General features: G+C 35.3%; 1 protein-coding gene across 3 annotated transcripts in view; it reads right to left on the bottom strand.

The window, feature by feature from the left end:
* Positions 1–17,291, bottom strand: part of MGAT4C (MGAT4 family member C) — a 340,168-nt gene extending 322,877 nt beyond the window's left edge. For 2 of the 3 annotated variants that reach the window (XM_051770060.1, XM_051770059.1), the window contains exon 1: positions 16,985–17,291. The gene's annotated coding sequence lies outside the window, so the exon portion shown is untranslated. Of the gene's footprint in view, positions 1–2,381; positions 2,420–16,984 lie in introns of those variants that run through there. The other variant, XM_051770062.1, reaches the window with a different exon arrangement.
* Positions 17,292–22,184: the final 4,893 nt, after the last annotated feature.

Raw genomic sequence — 22,184 nt, 5'->3', positions numbered from 1 at the left:
TGTGAAACCAGGAGGTGATAGGAGTTTAAATTTTGAAGATTCTTGAGCTGTATCCAAATTGATAGAAGTCATTCTGAGAAGAAAAAGTCCTCTTATATATATATATATATATATATATATATATATATATATATATATACATATTAGCAGCATACCAGTACAATAAGACTGAGAAAATGTACTTATCTGGTACATTTCTAACAGAGTACAATAGCTGCTCTGGGTATAATTTTAGATGGAAACTTTTTTTTCCTTCAGTACAAGTTCAAGTGTACATGAAAATATTTTATCATGCTAAGGAAAAAAAAAAGCCTAGGGTCATTTTTAAGTGTGAGAATTTTTCACCCTTATTATGAGATGATACATAAATATATTAATTAATTTAAACGAGTAACTTGGAAATTTGCTTTTTAATGAGACCGTGAATATTGGAATCTGATTAGAATGTGAACTCCCTGAGAACTAATTGCTAAAGGTACAGTAATCCACACATAAAACTCCAATTGTAGGCTTTGTGAGTTGCCAGCATGGAGATAGACACCCATTGACATGACCCTTGCTATTTGGGGACTGTTTGTCTGACAAAAAATCTCTCTGTACATATGCCCATTAGCATCAAGAAGATTCTGGCTCTTCTCTGGCCCAGGGTGCCTAAATAACTCAATAAGGCTGTCTGTGTCTGAGCACCTAGTCACAAGTTAGATGGACATTAAAGAACAGAACTCTGACAAACTCCACAGTGGTTCTCTCTGCACTGGCACCTAATTTAGTACCTGTTTTCATACTTGTTAGGAAAACACTGGACATACAGATAAAAGTAACCAAAAAGAAGATGAGATATTGATGTATTAGGCTATGTATATATTATTTTGTTGCATAATAAGGGAAGAGGCAATAAAGACTGACAATTCTATATTTATAGTATACACTACACAGATTCTGTTCTGCAAATACATATTGGAGAAAGTAAATAAGTGATAAGACAATAGAATTATCTGTGTTGCAACATGGTATATTTTGTTTTGTCTCTTTCTTCCTCCTAAATAGAGTATTAAATATCAAGATACTTCTAGAAAAAGGTAACTTCACACTCTTAAAATTGATCAATTATATTTTCTATTGTCAGAAAATGTATTGAGGACCTTGTACACTGCTGATTCTGTTGCACATAATTTTTCTGATATTTACCAGAATAAGATATTACTTTTAGGAAATGCCTAACATGGACAAAGGAAGCTTTTATAGAAAGCTCTTTTTTTAGCTAAAAAAGTCTCCATTCTGCATGTGATGTGAGGCAATTATAATTTTTCATCTCTTGCAAGAAAGTCAACATCCTTTCAAATAGTCCTTTTCCCTACTTAATGATGGTGTTTAATAATATTCAAAGAAAATTCTAGGTCAAGGAGAACTGTCACTGTTTGGAAAAAAAATTCAGAAAGCTGTCTATTATCTAGCAGCCAACACATAGAATGAATCTAAATCACATAGCCAGTGATTCTCAAAAATCAGTTCCTCCAGACACCAGAAGTGTACTGTGCTAAAAATGAGAGTCAAGAAAAGGTGACAGAAGGCCTTTACAGGTGAGCAAGGAGATCCTAAGAAAATTTAAAAAGAAATGGGAAGCATACAAGAAGTGAAAACAGGGTCAGGTCACCAGAAGGAATACAAAGACATTGTTGGAACATGCAAGAGATGGTGTTAGGAAAGACCAAGTCCACCTGGACTTCCGAATCTGGTGAGGTACATGCAGAGAAAGAGGAAGGACTCCTCTATAGGTCATCAGCAAAAGGAAGATGAGGGAAAATAAAAGCCCATTACAGGTCAGAGGAGAAGAACTGATTTACAAAGAACATGGAAAGGGCTGAAGTATGCTATGCCTTGTTCACTTTTGGCTTTACTTTTAGACATGCCCTCAGCCATTAGTGAATAATAGGGTGAATAATAGAGACAAACCTTTTTTACTTCTTCATTGATGACATGGATGACTATAAAAAACTGTGCAGAGTGTCAAGAATTCATGAGATGGGTGCACTACCTTAAAGAGGGACATCAACAGGCTGGAGAAATGTGTAGGCCAGAAGCTCATGGAGTTCCCCAAGGGGAAATACCAACTCCTGTGACTAGCAAAGAACAACATCAGAAACCAATACAGAGGTGGGCAACTGACTAAGAATCAGCTTTGCAGAGAAGGTCCTGGTGAGCAAGTTGACCATGAAATACCAATGTGCCCTTGCAGCAAAGAAGTCCAAGTGTACCCTGGAATGCATTAAGCAGAGTGCTGTCATCAGGTTAAGTTACCCTTTGCCCCTCCACAGTTCTGATGAGACACACCTGGACCATTCACTTCTGGATTCTCCAGTCCAAGACAGAGAGAGACTTACCGGAGCAAGTCCAGCAGCAGTCCACAAGGATAACTAAGATAACCAAGGCCTTGAAGAATCTTTGATATGAAGAGAGGCTGAGGTATGGGTCTGTTCATCCTGGAGAAGAGACTTGTTATCCATGTTCAGGGGAGGTGCAAAGAAGGCAGAGCCAGACTCTTCTTAGTGTTATTTAGTGACTGGATAAGAGACAATAAACACAAGCTGAAATACAGGAAATTCCTGTTAAACATAAAAAAGATCTTTTTCACTGTGAGGGTGATCAAACACAGGAGAATATTTGCCACCGATTTTGTGGCATCCCCATATCTGGAGATGACCAAAACCCAACTGGACACAGCCCTGTGTAACCTGCTCTAGCTGACCATGCTTGGAGCATGTGAGATGATCTGTAAAGATCCTTACCATTCTGTCTGTTAGTTACCAACCTGTAGTTCCGCAAAATTGTTTCTTTGTGTATATACTCTTACAAAACTCTACACATGGTCAAATAGTTTTATTGTATAGACTCACAAGATTGTAAATTAAATTACATAGAAAGGATATATGAACTAAAATGATTGGGTCATCAGTTCTTCAGAAAGGTCTGGAAGAAGATATAGTAGTTAAGCAAGGTACCCATTTCCTTCACATACTCCCTCATATCATTAATTAGAAAGTCTTGTTGTGAGGCACTATGTGACTGATTCAGTTTTATACAAGATATAAGGACAATTATGAAGTTTCACAATTATTAGCTTCCTAGATACATACATTCTTAAAAATCATAGCTGGTTCTTGGCCAGTGTCACTTTAGCTCATCCCAAATAAGTCTGTGGGATGACAAAGAAAAAGATCAAAAATTTTGTTTACTCTACCTTTTTTCTTAAATCACTGAATTATCAGAAACTACCTAACAGAACAGGTAGAAGAATCAAAATATATCTGATTTTAAAAAATAATTAAAAAAAATCTGAAATATTTTGCCTCTTCCAGAAACTCTCGCCTATAAAATACGGTGATATATATCTAAAGCAGTGGGTATCAAGACTCTCAGCACTTTTTAACAATGTATAAAATGTTTATAAAATAAAGTTGGATTTTTCATTTTTACACCTCAAATAAAAAATAAACTTTTACAATACAGCTTTAAAAGCACAATCTTGCCATGGATTGATAATATTTATTATTTTTTTCATATATTACTCTTGATTTGTATTGTAGCAAGACTAGAAGATTGCTGCACCTCAAAGCTCAGCATGAATTTCAATTGTAGATTATTTCATATAACTACAGCTTAGTAAAGTAATTTTTCCAAAGATGACTTGAAATAACATGTAAGATTTTCTTCTACTTTATTTCAGGCCTTGTTTTTCTCCCATTTATATGGACAGCCTAGAAATATAAATTGCTGTATGACAGATGGAATAACTGTCTTTTTTTTTGTCTTATTCACCTTGGTCTTCTTTCTCTGTAGCCCCAGAGCTTTATGCCCTGGTGAGTGCCTGAAAGTGATAAGAAGGGGTTGCCTTGAGTAAACAAAATAATTAAGTTGTTAATCAAGTACTGAATTTTCTGTCAATCACTCTTTGATACTACGGGTGACACCTGCCTGACACTGTCAGTTCTGGCTGACATGGATTTCATGTTATACATAAATCTCATGACTCAGTAATCAGATATGAAGCTGTGAGTCCATCAGCTCCTACATGTTAAAATAGTTCTTCTGCTTCAGCTTTATCATATAAACATATAAAGCTTTATCATATAAACATATAAACATAACATACCTATGCTGATGACTTAGGAAGTGAAATTGTCATTCACTGTGCTAAAATATTACTATAAAACCAGATCCTAGGTTAGTGTGCTGCATTCTACTGGCTTTTGAGGAAAATGGCATCTGTTCAAGGAATTACTTAGACCTACTCTCAGTAAAACTAACTATTCATCAGCTCCAAGATTTCTTTTGCTTAAACAATTATACTATGTTTATAGGGAATATTTCTAGGGAAATACCCATCATGTGAAATATGTTTCTATTTTGTTTTCTGGCAAAATGCTTTTCACATTTACCTAAATGAATTTCATCATGGACAAAGTTTTGTTTGCTTTACATTTCTGACCTACTAAATTATATTACATCAAATAATGGCAAATTACGGCAAATTACAGGATGTCACATCATGTTGCATTGACTTACATTGTAAGTCAATTCAACTTGACACAATATGACAAAGTAATGCGATATATCAATTCTATAGCATGTTGTTTAAGTAAGGAGGTAGTATTTCAGCATACAAACCAGAGCATCTATTTAATATTAAATATCCATCATCTGCTTCAACAGCAGCATTTGGAGCAATTGGATCCAGTACCTACAGAAAGGGGATATTTTTGCTGTCTTTGCTAATTGATAAAACAGTACCATGCTAGCATTGCCTCCACATTGTACAAACTCATTTCATTAAAACACTCACTTCACATGTAAACAGTCTAGGAATAGTAAATATCTCAGTTGATAAATATGTGTGCTTGGGTTTTAAGCAGCACTAGTTTCCATTTAAACCATGAGTGAACCTGATATTTCAGTAATCATACTCATATCAGATAAGAAATATTTGTGCAAGACTGTGGTATGAACAGATTGTTTTCAGTGCAAAAAACTTAAAATGAATTTTGCTCAATAAAGTCATGCCTGACAGTCAGTTGCAGTAGAAATCTGTATATCATATCTGGCAGGAGTGACCAGAATACTACTCTCTATCTCCATACAGCAGACACAGCACTAAGCAAGCTGCCAGTCACATTTACATTGCCTCACCACTCATGTTCTAAGGATTCACCTGGAGAGCAATAACAATGTTGTAGCATCAAGGCATAATGTACGTCTACAATGAGATTGCCACACAAAACACTGGTATTTAAAATATTATTAGTATTTAAATTACTATTAGTAACAGGTAGCAATTTGAGCTGTGACATGGAACTCCATATGAGTTTGAATGGTAATGTACTCAGTTTCTGGAGAGCGTCCACACTGACCTCCATGCTACTAGAATGAGGTCACTCCTGGTTGCACTATACTGCACTAAAAACTGAAGTTGCTTCTGTCAACCAACACTTGCATTCAACAGGAGAAACCCTTATAAAGGTATCAGGGCTTTCAGTCACTACCCCTCAAAACATATGCTATAGTGAAAGAGAGTGCTGAATAGACAGGGTGCTAATAAAGCAGCCTTTTTCCAAAGCAATTGTCCCATGAGCTTCTCCAATTAGATGGCTTAAATAGGAAGGGAAAATATTTTAGAAAGGGACTTTTGCTTTGATATTTTTCAGTTTAGTTAGCCATGTACATCCCTTAGTTAGCTGTACATCCCCTTCTGCCATATTGGTAAGAGAAGAAATATCAGGAGAAAATTTAGAGAGGCAGGAGGCTGCTTAGCCCAGCATCTTAGACATAATGTCTGTTGTTGAATTATGGTCCCATTACAAAATGGGGCAACATGAAGGAGAAGGGAAAACAGACAAGTGTTACATGTAATAGACCAATTAGAATTTTAGCAATTTTACACTGAAATGTATGAATATTTCTATGTGTAAGAAATTATTTCATCCTGTCTTTTGCCAAGAGGGCTTCTATGGAAAAAGCAAATATTTTTTGGCAGAAGATTATATCTGAGTCTTATTTGTTGCCATGGAGTTTTTGATTTTTTAATTTTTATAGGCTTTAGAAGTAGTTATGTAGTGAATGTAGATTTTAAATGTAGCTGTAGAATCTTTCTCACGGTATTATGTCTCTTATCAGTATTTCCAGTAGAAGTAACAGTAGTTTAACAGTTGCACATACCAAAAACCCTTTCCCGTAACAATTCCATTAAGTCCGTTAGCTGTTCAGTCTTCTTTTAATTGTAGGAAAGCATCTTAACACCTGCACCAAAATATGTAAACACAGGCCCAACAGCCTTCAGGCCCAGAACCTTGGAAGTCCTCCAAGGTCTGCACGTGATGAAGAAGATGAAGATGAGGAAGAAGGGGTCCCAAAACGCCCCCAGACTCAATTGCCGAAGGGGTGTGCTGGGGGGCAGAACGGGTCAGAACCGACGGGTGGATAGACCTGGGATTGGATGGGTTAACACCTTAAACTGTGGAACCCTCTGAACACAAGATGTGAGACCCAGAATCTAGTGGCTCATTAAAGCTTTCTGCTTTCTTATCTTATCTTATACCCTAATTTGGCCCAGAGTCTCTTTTTCAGCAATCTGGCTCCTAAAAATGTACAGGGAAACATATCACCGCTTTTGAGAAAAATTGTTATTCAGGTAGATAAGTATTATTGGTGTCTTTCCAAAATAGTCTGTTTATACTTTTCTATAAATCATACTAGAGATCTCTGAGAAGTAAAAGAAGTCCTCTTTTAACAGTCCATTATATAATCTAAGAATACTAGTCAGAACACTGTTAAACAAAATTTAATTGCTAAATAGAGAGCCTTACATTTCAGATAGGTTCCTTAATGTTTATATAAAAAGACTATAGAAAATAGAGGTTTATGCATTTGTATATGTAAAAATGTTATGGATCTTGAAACTAATTTTCAAAAGAAATTAAATGTTCCATTTCAAAGTCTATTTCTTTTTTTTTTTTTGTCACAAGACATTCTTTTTCATTGTCATTCATATCTGTCTATCTATAACATACATGCAAAAAACTCTTGCTGTCTAACAGCAGAAGTAAGTCTATTTTGGTCACCCTTTTTTATTTGTTCGTTTCCTTTTTAAGTAGCAATTTAATCTTAGATGAAGTAAAAGATATGAAAGATACATCATTCTTTGTTGTAGATACTGAAAATAACATACTTGAAAATAAAACATGTCAAAATTCTGCATGCACTAGTTCTGTGTGGTAAATTTTTAATATGTTCTTCAAAAAGTGAAACAGATTATTTTGGATGAATAATTCAATGACTACAAATAAAATTTCAGGTTGATAGGTTATTTCAATTTGGCATGATATACCAGTAAATTTCAGAAATTATACTTTTCTATTTCCTTGCCAAACAAATTTTCACTTCATGATGAAGTATTGTTTTATATTACAGCTAATTAAATCTAAATTAAAAACAAACAAACAAACAAAATCTACATACCTAAAACACAAAACACTTTTTAAGGCTTTTCAAAGTCTTGCATTGCCTTCTGTATGAGTCCTTGTGTATGTATTACTTGGGTAAGACAGGTTACATTTGAGGCTGAGAATTTTGACACGCAGTGCTGGCATTGAACAAAATGTGTTTTTACTTGCAGATCTTGTATTTGTGACTGGGAACGGGCTGTGCATTCCTGAGATTCAGTGGCACTATTTGACAATAATGAAAAATCTAAATCCTTATCACAGAGCAGGTAAGGGACCTGAAGGAAGTCTCTACAGGAATCCCTGGCTATGGAACAAAGCTAACATAAAGATCTAGTGATAAAGTGTTAGTGAATGTTTTTTGTACAAACCTTGCATATAGGTAGGAGGGATACTCACAAGATAAGGTTCATTTCCACAGCTGAAATATCTCTAAGGCTAGGAAGTTTCAAGCTACTATAAATCTATAGTTTGTCCTTATACATTTATAAAAATACTGGATTTGAAAAGATAACCTGCAGATTTCGTTCAGTAGGAAAGTCAGTTACTTGCATGGAGTTGTGGATTAAGATGTTTTTCAGAGAGCTTTTTTTTTTTTCTGGGCACAGACTTTGTACACTGCTTTATCAATACAGAATATATTTTTCACATTAATTTCTAGGAAAAAGTTAATACATTTCTTCTGCATGTACTTACGAGACTACTATTGCACACAGAGGCCAAGTATTTCTCCAAAATGACCTGGAGGTCTGCCATTCCTATACCACAAGAGATACTGTTTGCAGTACTTCTATTTTGAATAAATGCATCACATCCAGTAAGTGATCCTTATTGTCTCAAAACACAATTGCTTGGTCTTTATGGTTAAATCCATACGCCCTGGCAGTTTTCTCTACCAAGATCATTATGAAACAATGCACTCACTATAGTGAATACTGCCACGTGTTCAACATTTCTTCTCAGATTGTCTGGGTTTCTATCCAGCTCTTTTATACTTCCCCATTTCAGATATGTGGAGATGCTTTCAGTATGAAATTTGAACTCTTTCTGTAAACACAGTTGTCTATTAATATTTGCTCAAAATCAATGTGAGAAATTATGTCAGTGTTGTTATTATGTGGCCAGGTAATTTTGAGTTCAAGTAAGAACTGCTTTTTTTTTTATTTCTTCCAATAATAGTAAACTAAACAGAGCAACCAAGAGAATGATATGACTAAGTTCCACTTGGTATCTTCATAGTGGTAAATAGTGCTACATTCAGTTGGCAGATGGTCACTAGTGGGGTTCTGCAAGGCTCAGTATTGGGGCTAGTTCTGTTTAATATCTTTATTATCACTTCTTTTACTCCAAACCAGACAAAAACAAAGTCCACGCATGCTCCTAACAAGACATTCTCTCCAGCCCTTTCATCAGAATCCTCTAGATGCATTCAAGGACTCTCACTCCTTCTTAGATTGTGGGGCCCAGAAATGCATACAGTGCTCAGGTGAGGCCACATCAACTGAGTAAAGTGGGATAACCACCCCTCTCAGCTCGTCATGCAGTGTTTGAAGCACCTCAGGATGCAGTTTGCCTTCTGGGCTGTGAGGGCCCACTGCTGACTTATGTCGAGCCTGCGGCTGACCAGCATGCCCACATCCCTTTCTGCAGCCACTCTTCTCCCAGTTTATACTATAGCCTGGCATTACTCTGTCTCACGTGCAGAGTAATGAAATCTAACATTTTAACTTGTTAAATTTCATGCCAATAATCATAGTTCAATGTTCTAGCCTATTTAGATCCCTCTGCAAGGCCACGTCAACATCACCTCCCAGTCTGGTATCACCAGCAAACTTGCTAATGGTACGTTAAACTTCTTTTTGCATATTGTTGATAAATGTATCAAATAAAACTGTCCCTAGAGCTGAACCCTGAGGAACACCACTAATGATCACTGGTGACATCATACTTCTACACCATAGCTAAGCAGTTATTAAGATAAAATAAGACCAAAAAAAAGTAACAAGCTACTTGATTTTCTGACTGAAATCATAGTTCTATATTCCAGGGAATAAATTTTTGTTAAGAAAATAAATATTGTTGCCTGGAATCCTCAAAAGAGTTTGAGGTATATATAAAGAAAGTAGATTTTATAATCCTTTTAAGCAATGTAATAATTACTTCAACAAGGAGAAGTGCAAAGACACATATCTAGGTGAGAACAACCCCATTCAACAATAAATGCTAGGGGCCATACAGCAGGAAAGTAGGTTGGTAGGAAAGTACCAGAGGGTCTTGGTGGACACCGAGTTGATCATGAGCCAGTAATGTGCCTTTGCCATAAAGAAGGCTCCCAGGTTGCATGAGGCAAAGCATTGCCAACACATTAACGTAGATAATCCCTCCCTTCTACTCAGCACTGGTGAGGCCACATCTGGAATACTGCTTCCAGTTCTAAGCTCCCCCGTACCAGGGAGATGCTGACAAATTGGAGACAGTTCAATGAAGGGCTGCAAAGATGATGAAGAGACTGGACCATCTCTTGTATGAGGAAAGCCTGAGAGAGATGTAACCGTTCAGCCTGGAGAAGTGAAGCCTCAGAGCAGATCTTAAGTATAAAGTAACAGTGTAAAGAAGATGAAACCAGGCTCTTTTCAGTGGTGTCCAGTGACAGGATCAGAGACAATGGGCACAAATTAAAACACAGGAGGTTCCATCTGAACGTTGGGAATCACTTTCTTACTGTGAGGGTGACTGAGCACTGGCACAGGCTGGTGTGGAACTGCATCCTTGGAGGTATCAAGAAGCTGACAACACACTGCTGGACTATCAGCTGTAGAGGTCTCCTGAGGGTTAGGACCAGTTGACCTCCAAAGGTCCCTTCTCACTTCAACCATTCTGTGATTCTGTGATTCTATTTTACTGTATTGGGTGGGATTTTCACCAAAGAATTACCTTTAGTCTAAATACATGGAAAAAAAGAGACGGTCCTGATCAAACTGAAGATGCAGCAACACATGCTGTACAAACTTGGAAACACTTTGCATTGCCCATTTCAAGATTTATGCAGAGATTTAGCTTAGTGTACCCAGTCCCTCTAATCTCTAGCATTGCAGTGGTGGACAGAAACAAACAAGAAGCAAACCCCCAAACAAAAAACCAAATCCCTAGATTTTGAAAAGGATGTGTGGGTGGGTGGGTGGGTGGGTGTGCATCACACAGGACTGGCAGATGCAGAACTACAAAAAATAAGCAAAGAAGTTTTTGGAACAACTTGCTACAAAAAAAAAGGGAGAAAAAGACCCCCAAAACAAAACAACCAAAACTCAAGAACAAACTTCACTATTTAGTATGTAGTGAAGTACTTTCATAAAACTGATTAGATTTGGGTTTCATTTATCTAGATCCAATAAACTATACAGATAATTCTTAAAGATCCTTATTGACTTAGCAGTTTGACCACTATTTTGATGGCAAGGGAAGCTTCAAATTTCTAGGTGATTTCAACCTCCCTTTCTGGCTGCAAGGCTGCTTTTCCCCAAGGAGACAGACACCAGAGTAATAAGATCTACTCTGAAAGTGAGCAGAGATCTCATTTTTCCTTTACTGACACTTTTTGACAGGAGGTAAGGGAGACTTGCAAAGAGTGCAAGGCAGTTTTAAGGTGAGGTTAAACGTTATAGCTGTTGTAATCTAACAGTTTACTGCAGCAAAAGTGAGGAAACTCCTCCTTCTACCCCATTACTCTGACAACCTTGGTCTTCCTGGTCTTCTGATGATATTAGTCTCAGATTCATCAACTCCTTAGCTGACATGATTTGAATTACTAAACTATTGCAAAACTTTTAATTTTTTCCACTAAGTTAGCTTTTCATTAGACTTGTGCTTAGTGGCTTATGGAGGGGTTTGGCAAGCTTCATAGTCAAAGCCTTTTGAGAAGAGAGAAGGACACAGCATTACGTCTGCTTGGTGTTGGTAAGATGCTTAAGTGACTGCTGTTGCATCATACTGATGTGTAACCTTACTTCCTATAAGGAAGAGTAGTAAAGCATACTATATAATTGTTAACATAGATCACAACAGAGGAGGAAGCAAATCAATTTCTGACCATGAAAGGCCATCTATGGGAGTGATATTTCAGTAGTTCAGAAGTACTAAATCATCCCTATATTCCAGAGGCTATGCTATGTTATTTGAAACAGATCTATTAATGTTCTTGGCAGTACAGAACACAGAAATCTGACCAAAATATTTTTCCTAGGGTATTAAAATATTTTGTGAATCTGTGGGTTTGGGTGGATTTGTTTGGGGTATTTCTTCACTTGTTTTGTTTTGTCTTTCCTTTTATCTGTTCTGCTTTCTTCATGACTTTAAAAGTAGAGGATAGATAAAACATCCTATTAATCTCTTTCATTCTTATCCTGTATGTACACACACATTTAAAGAAAGCATACAGGTCCCTATATTTCTTCAAAAATAAGTCTTATAAAGTAGAATCTCTTAAATTTGACTTTCTCTAACTTTTGTCATACAATATCAGAAAAGTTCAACCTAATAAAAGAAAGTTGATCAAATAGGATAAGAGGAAATACTGAAGAAAGGAGGTAAAGCTTCTCCAAAGACAGTTATCAACTCCTCCTTGATTCATAGTGTCCTTTGATTTTTCAGAGAACTATTCCGTCCTTACACATAATGTTCTACATATTAAAACACAACTTAGAAATGTTACTTGGTTACACAAAAATATTGACACTTGACAAAGTTTCTTAAAGTTAATTGCTACTCCAAAAGTAGTCAAATTAGAACCTGAAAAGTTTTTAATAGAAGTTTTTGTAATGACAACACATCTCCAAATTGTCTGTCAAGTAATATCCATATAAAATATACATTTCACCCACTTAAATTATTGAAAATAAGTTAAGGAATTTTTTATAGTTCTTTGAGATAGAATTTTTTCATCTGCCTTAAATTCTGATTTAGTAATTTTCAAAATTTTTGAAGCTATGGGCAGATGAAAACTATTATTAGTCTTCAGAAGCAACTGGAAAAGCAAAGCAGAAGCAGTTTTATGTGCAAACAAATAATTTACCTTTCAAAGCCTTATTAATAGACACAATTTAAGATAGAAAATTCACACTGATGGATGTGTAGGGGCAGACAGGGATACTTAAACAAATCAAACCTGATTCCACTCTTATTTATTCCACTGGCTTCAATGTACTGACTTCCAGCAGTGACATAAAGAGGCAAACAGGATATTAAATGACATTCAGAACAAGATATATTACTATAATTACTTCAGTAAATTTACTTCTCTATGTGAAACAGTAATTGTAATGACTGCATTAAGTTAGAAAAGCAATGTTGAAGCTTCCCAAACAAACCAAATTTTTAATTGCACCTGAAAATACCGACTCCAGAAAATTCTGTGTATTTTTCAACAAGAAGAAGAGACCAGTTTTGGATGTTTCAAAATAACTTCTATGTTCAGCAATGTATAAAAGAAAGAAAAAGTGTAAGAAAATATTAAGTGTATAACATTCTCACTTTTTGAGGAATATTTACTTTGTACTTCATAGCAAAGTGGAAGAAGATTCAAATTTACAATAAAAACTTTAGTTAAAATGATCTTTGAACCGTACACTTACAAGTTTTCTTAGTCTAAAATTAAGGCTTCCCACAAAGCCAATATGGTTAGTTATTACAGATTTTCAAATGTGGTTTCTTATCATTTGAGTGGTTGAGAAGTGGGGTGGGGTGCACAAAAAAAAAACCCCAAATCTTTGGAAGTGTTTCAAAACAGAATGCTTTACTTCAAATATATCAAACTAAGGTCATCATAGCACAAAGGAATTCAGGTCCACTTTCAGAAAATTATAATAAAATTCATAATCTGAAAGATATTACCATGAAGTCAATATTAATTCATTCAATTAAATTAATTAATAAATGAATATTAATTCAGTCAATCAATATTGACTTGTCAATATTTTGTGAGCTATGTACCTTTCTACAGGAACGTCAGCCACATTACACTTTGTCTATTAGGATGATATAAGTCATCAAAATTGGTTTATTATTTGATCTGAGTTTTCTTAAGAGATGGTGACAAAGTAAAGCAGGAGAAGTGAATTCTGGTACTTATTTATCTTTTTTTTTTTCATTAAAAGATGAACAAATAATCTACTCAGTTGCTTAAATATCAGTGTTTACTAGAATTTCAGATATTTTGCATAACCAAAATAATGGGCTACAAGGTACAACACAAGACTTGTGTGAAGCCTTGGATTTGTAGCTATAGCTAGGCAATACATCCCACAATTTAAGAAGCTGGATCACACTTTAAGAGTGTGCTGAAGCATTTCAACAAAAATAAAACAGTTTGCAAATATGAACTAGCTTTGTATGTTCTTTCTTCTATTTCTTGAACATTCTTTACAATAGCCAGATATGATTCTCAGGGGAAACCACCTTTTCACTCTTGCTCACTCAAACCTGTGAAACTATGTGTGTGAAAACAGAGATATGCTATGTGTCATTAGACCTACTTAAGTCTTAACAGAGTTAGTACATAATCAAATATGTTTTCTAGCTAATAGTCTGTGTAAATCAGGGAATAGCACGTTCTGATCTTAGAAATACCCATTTTTTTTCCTGAGAACATACAGTCTATCATTATCAAGCTCCTAGACTTCTCTGCTTCGAAGCATTTTTTACACTGGTTACCTGTTAGAGTTCAAGGAACAGATAATGTGAAACAGTCATGAATTATTTTTTTCCCCCAAAAAGACCCTAGAGATACTATTTATATCCACTGCATAGAATTATGTGTTATCACAAGCACACTCCCAAATCTAAAGCAAGTAAAAAGGAAAAAGAATAAGACAAATAAGAAGGTGTCTTTTTTGTGCCAAGTTCTGTGTAATACCTTTACCTTCTAGAGGCTCACTCTGGGAGAAGAACAAACCCCAAACTCAAACAGCTGTTAAATAAGCACAAGAGAAAACCAGAAGTGCTGTATAAAAAGGTCAAAATTGTTCTTTTGGTTTTGTGATTTGACTAGCACACAGCAAAATAGGAAGGAGTGGAACCTAAGATGTCAAGTAAGGAATACAGTCAACACTTAAGCTTACTTCAGCAAAATGGAGCACAGGAGATAAGTAGTGTTGGCTAAGGACTGCTGAAGAATGTAAAGAAAAGGGGTAGACTTGTGATACTGCTGTAAATTCCTGTGGAAAAATATTGTTTATTTCTTTTTTTAGGAAACTGTTATTATAGGAAAGAAGAAAGAATAGTAAACTAAATGTGGACCAGGAGTACCAGTGGAACCAGGACAGGCAGAAGACTATAGAGTAGAAATATAACACCATAACAAAGAATTTGCGCTTCAGTTTTCTTCCTTCCCACAATGGTTTCATCTATTTATGCTATACCATATTTTGTAACACAGTTCTTTAGACAAACAGCCTAAAAGGATGTCAGAAGGCAGCAGAAAGTTTCATGAGAAATTGGCATAATATATGGGCACATCACAGATCTCTGTATCATGACAGGTAAAAAGAAAAGTAAAAATGTGATGGTAAAGTAGAACATAGAGATATTAACCTTAATTTATTTTCTATTACTTAATATTACCCTCCCAATTAAATATTTTTAATGTATTTTCTGTCATTTTACTTTGGAGCAAAGATCGAGATATTTTTTATGTTGCTCTTGGTTACTCCCCAATGCCATATATCAGAAAAAATTGCATGTAAATAGCTAGTGATTAAAGTAGCCAGACATTTAAAAGGAAAAGTAATTGGACCCAAAGGAGATAAAACAGAATGTGATCTGGAAGAGTTAGGTTTTCATATGAGCAACATATAACAAGAAGTGCCCATATTACCCTCCCAGGTTGTGACATCTGTAAGTAATTGCACAAAATGCTGAAATATCCATGGGTATCTAGAAGCATTTTAAGACACTGCTATGTATTTAAACAAAAAGTTTGGGAGATTGGGCAAAACACAGCTGGTGCTTATATTTCCTTTAAAAAATATCTTGCTGATGATAGGAGCCTCTAGGGAGAGCTTAGGGAAAGCCTCTTTGCCTGAGTCTTTTTGAGGTCCATAGGAAAGGGATTTCATCGGAAATGGGACAGAATCAATCTCTCTTTTTTTTCCTTCAGCCTCTCCAAGGCTCTAGAAGAAAGGAACTTTTGGGTGTTGCATAGAGGAGCAACATGCATTGCTCTAATTTGTTATTAATGCCATGAAAATATTATATTCCTTAAATAAAGGAAATTAAACATACTAGCAGATGTTTTTATCTCATATTTACTGTTTTAAACCTAAGGGGTTTTTTTCCCTCTACATTTGCTACCTATTACTATCTTATTGCTTTCTTTCAGCAGTATATTAAAAAATATGAAATACATCTGTCACTTGTGACTAAAAATCTGGTTCAGCATATTCACTGTACTATCAAGTACACCACAGACAAGTTCATAAATCATTTATTCTTGGTAACATGACAGCAGCCCAGCCAATGCACTGGACAAGGAGCTACAGCTTAGCCCTGCACTTGTCTATTCCTGCCCAAGTCCCAGAGGTTGTATTCAGGTAGAATAATAACTTGGGAATGAAACAAGGCCAGGACTTTAACTTAAATGTGGCAGTGCTTTTTACATCTCTGCAGCAACTCCCGCTCTTGGAATAGTTCAAAAATGCCTGGCTGCTTCTGCAATTTAAAGATCTTTCATTTTTAGGTCAGGCTGCCTCACAGGCTACAGACACACAGTAAGCAATTCAGATTAGGAGACACATACTGTAACTTCTATATAAACAGAGAAGTTTAAAAGGCAAGAAATTCTTCTTTACAGATTTTATTTTTAAACCTCCTGTTGTGATATATAATCCTTATGCTTTACTAAGAAGCTTCTGGAGTATGGCAATACAGATGCAAAAACAGTCACATACCTAACATAAGAGATTTTCAGAATTAAATATTGTAACTCCACACGTGAAATGGTAGAACATCATAGTAAATATCTATATCTAACAAATAGTTAACTCTGGAATTAATTTGTAGTACTTTAAGGGGAGTTCTGCCCATATCCAGATTTGGAAAATATTTTGCAAAATTAATACTCACCTCTAAAAAATTTAAAATCATAAATATGATTTTGCTATTGATTATTCATTGCTTCAGAAAAACAACATTCTCTGGACAGTATCAACTTGTGGCAATGCTATATGCAGCACAATGGATTTTTGCTTTTTTTGTTTAAAGGTTAGGTATTGCTTTTTGCTTGGGGGGATTGCTGACAAAGCATTTGGCAGTAGGCACAACACATCTACAGTAAGTAGATCAGAGTATTTTAACTGCAAACATGCTGCAATAAAGTGCCATCATTCAATCAATACAGAACTACTTAGTTAACATTTTTGTTAATGTATCTAGATTACTAGTTCTTTAGATCGTTACCTGATAAATAGCGTGGGTAATGAATTGAGAGAGTGACTACATACCTTCAGGAAGAACCTGCCCGATAAAATAATCCATTAGAAAAACTGGCAGTATCCTCTGATCTATTGCCCGCAAAGCTATGACTTGATAGAGAGTTTCATTCCCTCTGCTCAGCACTCCAGAAGAAAATCAGCACAATTTAAATATTTCTCAGGATGTGACAGCTCTCTAGATCCCTGGCTGCATTCTGTTCCCAGGGGTTGACAATCTGGTGTTCCAGTGTGCATAGAGCAGTGAAGATGAATTGAAAAAGCTTGAGATAAATTAGGGATGGCTAAGTTAAAATTGTCTCTGCTCCCGAGTCTCTCATCTGCAGTCTGCAAGCCTATTTTGCTGTGAAAAAGCTAGATGGCAGGCTGCCTCAGTGAGTTCTTCTTAAGCGACAGGGAGCATTTTCAATGAAGAAAAATTCTCCCATTATCTAAGCTAATGTGACTGCAGCTAAATCTAGTCTTAAAAGTGTCTACTAGCATGAATTCATTCTCACTATTGCTTTCCTTCAAGCCACAGGTTAAAAAAGAGAAAGGGAGAAAAAAAAAAAAGAAAGAAAAAAAACCAACAAAGCAGTATCCTAGATTTTTCTATTTGAAAGAAATACTCAAACTTTTTAAAGTTGATAAATGGCAGCATATTTCACAATATAACTATGCCCAACAATCTAAGTATTGGAAATTATCACTCTTTCCCAAATTTTATCTGCTTATATTCAGTTAATTTTTCCACCACCTGTTCTTTCTTGTTTGTTTTTAATAGTTATCATGTCTTTTTAATTAGCTTCATTTTCAATATTCCAGGAAAGAAAGTGGCAGTATTTTCCCCTTGTTGACAAAAAAAATGAAGTGATGGCTAAAATTCTGAACAATTAATGTGTTAAACCTTAGTAGATAATAATCCAAAAAAAGTGATTGGTGTTTTGCAATGCCACTTAAAAATATTGTGTAACAAGTTGTTCTTTAATTATGAACCATTTCTCTAATTGCCCTAGTTTACAAAAAGGTACAATTGAAGTTTTCTGAATATCACTTAAGTGCCAAAGCTGTTTGACAATGTCATTAATTTCAAGCTGTTTTGTAAAAAGGTTACAGTGAAAATCTAGAACAAGAGTTTATCATAAACATATTAAATGAAGTTTAATATTTTATCCTGTCAAACACTGGAGATACTTTAATAAAAAAAAAAGGGTATAGTTTCAAAGAGCCACAATCAGTCATGCTTACTAGTAAGCAGGCATTTTTGCAAATCCTTTCTTTAGTTTCAGCTGATCTAGTTTTCTGAAGTCCTACCTGTCAACCACAAATTACTTTCTCGGGCCTGAATTCTCAATATAATGGAAATTCTGCCGTAATCCATTTATGAAAACATGTTTCAATACACCAAAAGACACCAGCAGTATCATGGGCAGAGGATAAGAAAGGTGGTCAAGTTACACATTGTAACTTTGCGGCATGTTACCTACCTGGGTAACAGAAGTTGTAATTCCTTTGACCTGGGTACCTTAGAACTCTGGGAAAGTTAATTTCTAGAAGCCAAAGTTATACGCTGGGCCTGTTTAATTTCTAAACTTAAATAGCAGTGCGATTCCATTACAAGGCAGATTTCTAAAGAATATTAAACCCTCCCTATATATTAGGATACACTAAAAAATTGTATTTGACTAAATCTTCAGAACTACTTCTTTCCTCCAACTGATAAGTCTCATTAAGTAAAAGAACTCAATTTAGATAAATGTTTGTCTTTCCTATTTCTCTGTCATTCTTCACAGGAGACAAAATACTCATTAATAAATTCAGAATATTTTCTCCTATCTTTACCCTGCCTGTCTTGCATTAGATTTTAGTAGCAGAGAAAAACTTCTAATGGGGAACTCCAGTGGGATTAGAGATAGGCAATTCAAAGATGAAAACTTCAGTGACAGAAAGTAAGATTTTTTTCTACTGTATATTTTATTTTGCATATATATATAATAACTTTGAAAAATCCACAATATGTATGCATATAAACGCTTAGTAAACTTTTTGAAGTCTCTTTTTCATTATTGTGGAATGAACTCGCATAATTGTAACTGCTTCACACGTTTCTTCACTGTTTTTTCTTGAAATACGTGTGACACTGTTGTTACTGCTCATGTTTGTAGGATATAGTTTGTTGCAAGTTTTCTTCTCTTAGATGCATAAAGGATTAGTTCCGGGTGAAAATAAAACATTTAAATAAAAATATTTTGCTAATCTTAAGAATTACTAGTAGAAAGTGTTGTCTTCCATTATGAGTGCACTTTAACGTACTTCTGCCAATGGTTTTCATTTACTAACCACTTGTAACATGGAAAATGACATCCAATATAGAAGTATGTAAACCTGAAGAGGGAATTGAGACCTAGGTCTGCTATTCAGGTTTAACACTCAAAGATCACACATAAAAAAAATAATTAAAAGAATCCAAAATGAATACATCATTAATATATCTTAGGCATTGGTGTTAAAATGTACCACAGCAAAATCACAACTTTATTTTGCTTTGAAAATTATTAGATACCCATATTACAAAATATAAGAATCTTACTGATTAAGGTATCTGGTTTCAGTTTAATTATAGGCGTCTTCTATTATTTAACAGGAAATCTCCCAACAGTTCTCATATGATACACATAGCATTTCTTGTTCTGTTTTCCATTGTTCTCTCTTCTCCACTGGCTAGACAGTGGAGACCTATGTGCTCCTAAAATTCCAGCAATCGATGAAAGATTCTTCAAACTTCCTGCTTTCAATATTTTAGCTACAAATTTGTTTCCTTCAGCTCCCATTTCCATTATAGTGAATAGGGTCTTGCTTTGAATTCATACATCAACTCTCATCTCTAAAACTCAAGGTAAGTTTAATGTGTCTCTCTTGAAACCCAGAGAACTTGTGTTAACACAGTCTAAAATCTCAGCAGTTGTATATGAACTGAGAGCAACAGATTAAGGTAGTAGAGGAAAATAAAGCAAAACAAAACCCTTGTTACATAATTCTAGACAAATGGAGTAGGGCATTTAGACACTACTATAATACAAATAAATAGTTATCTAGAGAAATAATGTCTTTAGAAAATAAGGAAGTAGAAAAATGTAATACAAACACCATGCATCCTCTGGGAGTATACTGTAGAATTCAGAGCGCATTCAAGGATGTCCAAGCTTTTTATCTTTTTTAGAAAGTTTTTTCTTAGCCCTGGGGTATTGTTGAGTGATTTTGCAGTGATAAAATCTGATAAATGTGCCCTGAACATCCTGGTGTCCTGGGAGGCATCAGGCAAAGCATTGCCACCTGGTCAAGGGAGGGGATTGTCCCACTCTGCTCTGCAGTGGTACAGCCTTGCCTTGAATATTGTGTGCAGTTTTGGGTGCCAAAATACAACAAAGATATTAAGGTATTAGAGAGTGTCCAAAGGAGGGTAGCGAAGATGATGAAGGGCTTTGAGGGGAAGCCGTATGAGGAGTGGTTGGGGTCAATCGGTTTGTTCAGCCTGGAGAAGAAGAGACTGAGGGGAGACCTCATTGCAGCCTGCAACTTCCTTGTGAGGGGAAGAGAAGGAGCAGACGCTGATCTGTTCTCTGTGGTGACCAGTGACAGGACCTGAGGGAATGGTCTGAAGTTGTGCCAGGGGAGATTTAGGTTAGATATTAAGAAAAAGTTCTTTACCCAGAGGGTGGTTGGGCACTGGAACAGCACACCAGGGAAGTGATCACAGCACTAAGACTGACACAGTTCAAGAAGCATTTGAACAACACTCTCAGTCACATGATGTGACTCTTGAGGATGGTCCTGTGCAGGGCCAGGAGCTGGACTCGATGATCCTTCCAACTGAGGCCCTTCCAATTCAGCATATTTTGGGATTCTGTGATTTACAATAAATAAATAAATAAATAATGATAATACGGAAGAAAAATATTATAGGTTGCTATTTGTTCTCCTGAAATGGAATAATCATCTTTAATCTTAAGATTACCTTACAAATAAGATATTTGATAGAATATGCTCATTTTATCTTGTTTTATCACTTAATATTTTACAAGCAGTTTATTTAATGAAAATGTAGAGGACACAACAGGACTCACATCTTGTTTCCAGTTCTCTCAACAAAACAGAAGAATGAAAAAGAGATGATATATTACACATAAAAATAGTGTTTCAAACTTTTATTCAAGTATTATTCTTCATGTTTCCTTTTACATGTAGAACATGACAGATATGAATCTTAAAAACTAAGAAAAAGCAAAGTGCATCTTGATAAAACGACTCTCATTTTGAATTTGTAGTGAATTTATCTAGAATGTAGCAATCCTGTAACATAAGAAACTCTCTCTTTCTGATGAAAATAGTGATCAGGTAACCAAATATCCTTGAATGCTTAAATATATCCATTGCTGTCTAATAATTCTCTCACAGACAAGAATTCAGGGGTATGAAATCTAATTTCTTATGTAAATTTATCTCCTATTATACATATTTTTCAATAGACTATATTATAAAAAGGGAGTGGGATGAGGGTGGCTGTATTTCAAAAGAAGTCTTGGTAAATAAAATCATGTTTATCATGTCTAACACTGAACACAGTTCTCCATCTACTGTGTACCTGGATTTGATTTTGAAACATGTTTCAGAGACATACATTTCAAAGTGCCAGCCTGAATTCACATAGAACATGTGTGAATTCTCAGTAGACCTATAACTTAAGACAAATCAGAAAAAAAAATGAGGGAAAAGAAAAGTCAAACAGGCTTTATTTCAGTTTTCTTGTTTCTGTCTTCATTTGAAAAAAATAGCTTCATAGAGTCACTTAAGTACAGCCGTGCTATGCACTTGTCATACCAAAAAGAAATTTTCTTTTGTTCCAGTAATGATTGTGAAGGTGCATTAGTGAACCTTATTTAATGCACTAATACATTCTCATATTGTAGAGTTCTTTGAGCACAACCAACCGTGTTGCACAAAGGTACAGTGATATATATGCTCTTAGCATGAAGAATACATGCATGTTTGGAAAATGAAGTAACTTTTAAATGCAACTAATTTATTTGTAATCAAATAAAAAAAAAACAACAAAAACAAAGAAACAAATGAGTCTATAGTTGAGAATATTCCTTTGATATGCTTTACAAGAATTTCAGGTTTTGCACGAAACACGATTAATGGCTCTAAGGAGATCAGTTTAGCCTTCAAAAAT

Source organism: Manacus candei, unplaced genomic scaffold, assembly GCF_025592945.1.
Source record: "Manacus candei isolate 608988 ecotype Guabito, Panama unplaced genomic scaffold, ASM2559294v1 h1tg000114l, whole genome shotgun sequence".
NCBI classification, from domain to species: Eukaryota; Metazoa; Chordata; class Aves; order Passeriformes; family Pipridae; genus Manacus; species Manacus candei.
This window is presented reverse-complemented; position numbering and strand designations above follow the sequence as displayed.